Source organism: Neolamprologus brichardi, chromosome 14, assembly GCF_056152115.1.
Source record: "Neolamprologus brichardi isolate AB-2024 chromosome 14, ASM5615211v1, whole genome shotgun sequence".
NCBI classification, from domain to species: Eukaryota; Metazoa; Chordata; class Actinopteri; order Cichliformes; family Cichlidae; genus Neolamprologus; species Neolamprologus brichardi.
In genome coordinates this window covers 7473112-7479479 of record NC_142117.1, presented here as the reverse complement: position 1 = coordinate 7479479, position 6368 = coordinate 7473112, and the positions used below count along the sequence as shown (strand labels likewise).

General features: G+C 39.6%; 1 pseudogene; it reads left to right on the top strand.

The window, feature by feature from the left end:
- The first annotated feature begins 753 nt into the window (after positions 1-753).
- On the top strand, positions 754-2802 carry LOC148098788 (uncharacterized; annotated as a pseudogene).
- Positions 2803-6368: the final 3566 nt, after the last annotated feature.

Sequence of the window (6368 nt, the reverse complement as noted above, 5' to 3'; positions counted from 1 at the left end):
CGCCAACATTCCGTCCCATACACACCCATTATAAACTCTGAAACGGCTAAAAAAAAGAATGAAACTTAAACTGGAATTGAAGAATAAGTATAATAGATATTGAAAAGATAAATACAAGTTGAATAGTTGAATGTCTTGTCTGCGTTTTAAAGTTTGAATGGTGGCTCTACGTCAATGTATGTGGAAGTAGTTAGAGTTGAAAGAGGAGTGAGTTGAAGGAGAATTTGAAGGGTCTCCCCATTGAAATACATGGGAAATTTTTGTTGAATAAAGTTGAATAAATTTAAAAATATAAATGTTAAAAATGAGAAAAATACAAGCAGTCATGTCCAAAAGAAGAGGAATCTAACGGTGTTTGAATGCTTTTACAACATTCACACTAATTAAGAACAGAAGAGCAAAAAGGACACTTACCATAAGAGTCAAGACAAACAGCATTAATGTGACATCAATGTGACATCACAGAATTGCCTTTGAAGATAGCTGTAGGGGGCGGAGCCAGGTTTCAAGAAAACCCACAAATGCACCCCATGTAGACAGAAACTGTAAGCACTACACTAGCTTTTTAGTTTGAGTTTCCATTTGGAACCCACATTACCTAGTTGAGTAGATAACTAGTTGCACTTGATAACTTTGCGCAAACAATATAAATACGAATTAAATACATTCATTTAAAAAAGGCTGCCACACTAGAATTACAGCATAAACAACTTGAAAAATTAAGAAAAAAAGAAAAACGCCTCATCGCTGAGAACAAGGAACAGCAGAAGACAATATCAGTTAAGGTGTGTAAACAACAAATGGATGATATTTCGAGGCTTAAACAGGAAGCCCGCGCCCATCTCTCAGAAATAGACCAACTAAGAAAACGTATGGCTCAATGTGAGATGAAGGCCGCAGGATCAGAGAAATATGAGAAAAAAATCCTGGACCTTCAAAAGAGATGCAAAGACCTGGAAAGGAAACATGCCACTGAAAAAAAGAGACGGGAGCAGAAAGAAAAAGATGTGGAATTTCTGTCTCGTCTTCAAGGAAAAGTCAAAAGACTGAGCAAAGAAAATGAGGCCCTGAAGCAAGAATTAAAGCAGGTGACCACTGAAAAAAAACTAAAAGTAAAAGAACTGAAGGAAAAAGAAGAACGGATAAAAAATGAGCTTAGAGTCCAGGACCAGCTCAAAGAAGAGAGGGCCAACTTTGAAAAAACGACATCAGAATATCTTGTAGAGGCTAGCACGCTGTTTCAATGTAGAGACAGACTTAAAACAGTGGAGGCACAAGAAGAGAAATTAAAAGCTGAAATTAAAACATGGCAAAAAAAGCAGAGGATTTTGAAGAGCAAAAGGACAGGGTCATTATGGAGAAAAACGCATTGATAATGAAAAATAATGAACTTTCATATTTGCTTTTGGGAAAGAACTTGGACAATAAAAAACTAGTAAAAGAGTTAAAAGAAAAACGAAAGGAAAAAGAAAGTCAGACAAAGGAAGCCTCAAAGCAGCTTTCTAACATGCAACACCTGGAGAAAGTCCTGCAGATGAAAAATGAAGAAATAGCCAAACTTGAAAGTGAGAGGCGGGAATTCTTCAAGAAAATGACATCCCAAGATCATGAGATTGTCAGTCTGAGAAATGCTCTGAAAGAAACAGAACACAGACTAAAAATACAGATGACGCACGATGAGTTTTGGCCTCAGCATGAAAAACTTAATAAGGAGTTATCTGAGGCTAAGACCGTGATCAGTCAATTTAAGGACACCATAGAGTCACTGACAAAAGACGCAGAACAAAAGGATAGTGAACGAGAAATGATTCAAGCAGAGCTATCCAAGTATCAGACCAGGTATTTTGCTGTGAAAAATAAACTGGAGCTCAACAAACAAAAGCAGGCAGAAGCGCAGACGGCACAGGCTAAACAACTTGCCTGTGTTGACAAGGAGCGCAACGTAGTTAAGAAAAGGCTGGTCCAGATTTTGGCAGACAAAGAAAAGTTGGACAAAGAGCTCACACACTACAAAGAAATTGTGTTTCAGCAGCAACAAAACATAAACGAGCTGGAAACTGAAATTCAAATGAGTTCAATTCAAAGACAAACGATTGAAGGACAAAAACAGGAAATTGACCGTCTGACGGAGCAGATAAAGGACCTGCGTGAGGAGAATTCCTTAAAGGTTGCCATTGAGCTGGACAAATACGCTGCAAAAACGCAGGAAAAAATCTTCTCGCAGTGGCAAACAAACAGACTTAACGCTAAAAGAGAAATACACATGTCCAGTCACACATTAGTATTTGAACAGCACCGCCGGGACCGCCTGTTATGCAAATATAAACAGCTGGTCACAGAAAAGGACAAAGAAATTAAAGAACTACAGTCAACGCTGAATCAGGAGGCTGCACTTCAAAACAAAGATGCCATACAGAAACTCCACAGATGTGAGTGGGAAAATCGCGACCTCAAAAAGCAGTTAGTAACAACACAGCGAATCCTTTCTGTATATGAGGATAAGAACAGCAGCCTTGTAGAAGAAAATAAACAACTGACACTTGAGGTGAGCGCAAAGCACACCCCGCTACCTCAGATTTCCACCAAGGCCAAGTCAAACTCTATGGCGAAATCATATGAGCAGTCTGAGGTTGGGCGCTCAACCAGATTCATCTCCAGCATTCCTCAAAAGACAGAAAAAAAGGTTTATTTCCTCCCTCCTCTCGTAGGCAAAACGTCGGCATTGCAGAATGTAAGCAGTAGACTCTCCAGATTAACCAACACACCACATAATTAAGTAACAGACCCCATCAGCCAGGTCATCATGTGACAGGTTGAAGGACTACTGCATATAAAACTGTTCAGTTAATACTAATTCATATCAGTTGATATAAGGACAAAATAAGGTAAATATGGTAAGAAAATGGTTAAGAGTTTATTATTTTTCACGTTATATTAATGGCTTTCATGTTATTTAAGAGAACTGCAATCTATACATCTCTGATCAGCTAGTAAGCCTTTTCTGGGATCGATTAGTAGTGTCTCTATTCTCCACTAGGGGGCTTTCGCGCGTTCTCCTCACTGCAATAAACAACTGCGTGAGAGACGCAAGTTATAATCACTCTCGTGATTCTTTTCCCCCTGTTTTCAGGGGTGTAACATTCACACCAGTAAGAAACCTGCTGCCCTGTTCCCACACCAGAAATAACAATTTTAAACTATAATTAAAACTCAATCACTAAGGGATATGGTTAAAAACAATACTAAAAATACACTGAGGCAATTACATCTCTAACCCAGGAGGGCCTGTATTTCCCTTAACACCAAAAATAGTAGACAACAATAAATAATAACATCTGTTTGCTGTGAGGAAGTGACATGAACACATTCCATCTGTGTCACTACCTCACCCCCAACCAGTCGCGGCAGATGACTGCCCCTTTCTGAGCCTGGTTCTGCCGGAGGTCTCTGCCTGTTAACAGGCAGTTTTTCCTCCCCACTGTCGCCAAGTGCTTGCTCATAGGGGGTCCTCGGATTGTTGGGGTTTCTGTAATATTGTAGGGTCTTTACCTTACAATATAAAGTGCCTTGAAGCAGCTTCTTGTGAACTGGCACTATGCAAATAAAAAATTATTGGACTGAACTGATTTTCCTTTTGTTTATTAAGTCTGAGTGGTTGTATTTTAGCACTTTTGATCTACTTCTATACATTGTATTCATTCCTTGAAACGAAGTAATAATTCGAAACTTTCCACTGTGATTCTAAAACCTTAGCAGAGAGCAGAGGCAGGAAGTACCAAAGTAAAAATACTTAGTTGCTGTATTTAAGTTTATTTTCAGGTATCTGTATTTTCAGAATCAGAATACTTTACTCAGAGTAAAGTAAAGTAAAGTATAAAATATTCTTGTGTCCGAAGCTGGCGGTGGGGGGTAATCTAACGATCCTGATGTAAAAAATATAGTGAGTAGAAAGTACAGGCACTCAGAAGTAAAAGTAAAAAGTGGGCACAAGATAGTAGTGAAGTAAAGTACAGATAACTGTAAATTCTACTTCAGTTACAAAATATTTCTACTTTGTTACTTTCCATCTCTGATACCAACAATAAATCATATTTCAATGCAAAATGTGGTTTAGAGACTATTTTTTGTCATGTCACCCACAGAAGCCCTTAATCCAGGAGTACACACGCTAAGGAGATCAATAAGGTAGCTTGGTGCCATGTTATTTATGATTTTATAAGTAAGCATTAGGATTTTGAAATCAATGCGGAACTTAACAATGTCTTCTTTATCCATCCATCTTGAAGGCACTGGGATGTTTTGTTCTCTTAGCAGTGCGTTTGATTTGCCATTTCTCACAGAACACATCATGCAGCAGATTACCAACATTTTTGTCCTTAAAGTGAGCTACAGCCCAGGTTGGATTTCATCTATCTGTGTACACAGAAACAGGGCTGGACTGGGAAAAAATAGTCCTGGCATTTCTGGGCACCCCACTATAATCAGTCAAAACAGGGCTTCAAAATCTTCAAATCATGCCAAACACACACACCATCCTCCCCTGTGATGCTAGTTTGTTGGCTTTGAAAAGGTCCTTAAAGTAAGTTATTCCACTTCTGTGTCACTCCAAACCGCACCATACTGGACAGAAAGTTTAGACACAATGGGGCTGAGAGGGGAGAAGTAACAGAGATTAAAGTATTTCCTAAACAGGACCCATATTTTCAGTGAGTGTTTCACTACAGGGATGGATATGAGTTGAATAAAGAGAATGAAAGTAGAGAGCAAAGTGCAGCGGGTAAAGACATACTATTGTTGCTATATAGTTCGATAGTCACCGCGAGTCAGGACAGCCACTCCGAGTGTGGTAGAAACAGAACACTGGACATCTTATGTTAGCAGCGCAATAACAAAAGTGAGATTCACTTTATCCCACCATGATTCAAAAAGTTCAACACCTAATTCACGCTCCCAGGCGGTTCTGATTTTGCCTAATGAGTCAGATTTGGTCAACATATATTAGATAGAGGTGATTTTTGATTAACTCTAAGAACCAGAAGGTCAACCCATGGTGGGTCAGCAGGGAGAATTGGGAAATTTGGAAACAGTGATGAGATGCAGTGTCTAATTTGAGAGAGAGCAAAGTGAGAAGGTAGTAGGTTAAATTTTGAGGGTAGCTTTAATAGGCTAAGAAGGCCATCATCTTTGTAAAGGGCTCTCCTGGGTTTTTTTTTTTATGCCTCTTTAATGCCAAATTAAATAGGCAGCATTGATGGTGGCGGGGGGGAAATAGATGATTTCTTAACAACAATAGATAAGAGAGGCGGGTAAAAAATATGGAGAAATTGATTGAATTTCAAGTTTACACCAAATTAAGTTAGGTGAATTTAGCGAGTAAGCCAATTTAAAACTCAGTGTTGCAGCCAGGGCCAGGACAAGAGTGGTCTCTTCTTTAATTTCTTTGTCCTTTTCTGTGGTCCCGGCGGCGCTGTTCAAATACCGTTGCATAACTGGACATGTGCATTTTTCTTTTAGGATCAAGTCTGTTTGTTTGCCACTGCGAGAAGATTTTTTTCCTGCGTTTGTGCAGCTCAACCTTTAAGGAACTCTCCTCACGCAGGTCCTTTACCTGCTCCGTCAGACGGTCAATTTCCTGTTCCTAGTTTTGTTGGCATTTCAGAAAAGAAGTCACCCTTCAGTTAAAACGTGTGTGTGTGTGTGTGTGTGTGTGAGAGAGAGAGAGAGAGAGAGAGAGAAATTGACTATGTGCACGTTAGCATATGCTACTTCCGGTGCGGAAACTCCTGTGGGGAGCTTTGTTTCCGGTGTCCTATTCGAGCCCTGTTTACGGTCCAAAACAAGTTAAGCAAATAAATAAATAAAGCGGCGATTTACATTTCTATAGATGTCTCGGGCATTTACCCAATATATCTGTAAATGATGTTCATCGACTTGTCGATATTTTTCCCCCACGCCTCAGGGGAAAAGAGAAAATGGATTCAAATGTTATATTTCTCAGCTGTCCCTCGTTTATCGCGGGTGTTATGTTCTAAAAATAACCAGTGATAGGTGAAATCAAGTAGCCAATTTTATTTTTTGACGGTGCAAAACGTTTCGTGTACGTCGTGGACATACAGCACTGCACTTCAGAGTCACACTGCTAGCGATAGATGCAGCGATTCTGTACTGTACAGGAGAGACGGAGGAGATCGTCTGCAGCGATCAGGACGCAGGACGTAAAAAAGCATGCAAACTTGCACTAAAAAATCTGCGAAACAGCGAGGTGAAAGGTGAACCGCGTTATAGCGAGGGACCGCTGTAATTTTGAAGGTAAGTCACAACATACCCTTCGTAAATACTAATGTATAGAAACCGTTACCAGCAATCAT